Source organism: Odontomachus brunneus, unplaced genomic scaffold (assembly GCF_010583005.1).
Source record: "Odontomachus brunneus isolate Ranch 3 - 2012 unplaced genomic scaffold, Obru_v1 Obru_scaffold_096, whole genome shotgun sequence".
In the NCBI taxonomy this organism is placed as follows: domain Eukaryota; kingdom Metazoa; phylum Arthropoda; class Insecta; order Hymenoptera; family Formicidae; genus Odontomachus; species Odontomachus brunneus.
In genome coordinates, this window is record NW_022639546.1 from 879,021 (window position 1) to 880,547 (window position 1,527).

Sequence of the window (1,527 nt, forward strand, 5' to 3'; positions counted from 1 at the left end):
GGCAAGAATTTAGTCTGTAACGGATTTATTTGAATCTTTGTTTCGATGTTATTTTTGTTTACACGGAAATTCATCTCATCTCTTAAATTTTAGGTACGTAAGCGATCAAAGGGTGCTTCAAATGTGAAGGATATCATGACATGATAATTTGCAATTGAACCTCTGAAATTTGCACGACTAAACTGTATCGGGGAAGACCGGGTTAAATTGTTACGATATTGTTCGTTAGCTAGTTAATCGGGGGAGAGAATACGGCCGGCCCGAACAAGAAAAGATAGTCGGTCGGTGTAATTAATGCAGCTGCAGCACGTAACAACGTTGCAGCGTCGACGCCGAGCCTGCACTCGGCCGCAATACATTCGGCTTAAGCGTGTTATATACGCGCATCGGAGTTATCGAAGTTGTTACCTAATTTTACCAGAACGACGCGTCCCTCCTGCCGTTACAGCTGCTGCTCGGATCGCTTGTATGTTGCTCCATTTCGACGCTCTTCCATCGATATTAATCTTCTCAGACTTCTCTAAATCCTCTCTATCCTTTTTTCTCGCTTACTTCGTTATCGTTCAAAGATTATACTCTGCAACTGTTCTTTTCACTATTTCTCTCTCTCTCTCTCTCTCTTTCTCTTTTAATTCCTATTTTCCTTTCGTAGATCTTCCTTCATTTGCAACGGCTCGTATTAATACTTCGTACTTGGCTTTATATAATAATTATGAAATAAATATTTGTATCTTGAAATAAAATTGATGTTTATTTCTTGAATTTTTAATTCCAGAAGTTGTCTTCGGATTTTTTAAGATTTCAAAGTCAACAAGATTTTTAATTTAATTGTGTGACTTGAAGTAATTCTATTGGTAGAACCGATTTTATCTTCAGTTATAGCACGAGCATTCACCAAAATTACATCTTTCAGATACCGTATCCAAATCACAAGTTTCGCCAGATCTGAAACAAAAAAAAATTGTCCGATTAGTTGATAAATTATTATTGTTAAATTTTTTATCTCGAGAATATAGAAACTCTCAAATATTTTTCTCTATTTTTGCTGTCAAGATTTGGCTGTCACAGCTGAAATGTATATATTTTCGCTGGGAGATATAAATTTATTAACTGAAATTAAAAGCATTTATTTGAGTAACTAAAAAAAGGCAGCTATTTTTAAATATCTTATGCGCGATGAATTTGGAGTATTCGATTTTGTGACGAATTAACCTTACAGAACTTGCGTCCCACCGCAAATAAAAATAAAAATTAAAAATAAAAAAACTCTATAAATAAAATCTCGATTGATCAATTTCCTTTCTTTAATATTTTAACATTTTATCGTGGCAGAGTCTGTATAATATATGATGTATGTTACACGATTTTTCTATTATTCAATTCCTATATTTTAATTTAATGAATTTTACCTGTATACGAGCATTTAAATCCAGACACTCTGCATAATTAATGGATATGTAAAACAAAGGTTTGTCTCTTCATAATCTTTTTATTATATACTCTTTTTATTGTAGCGTTTTTTAAATG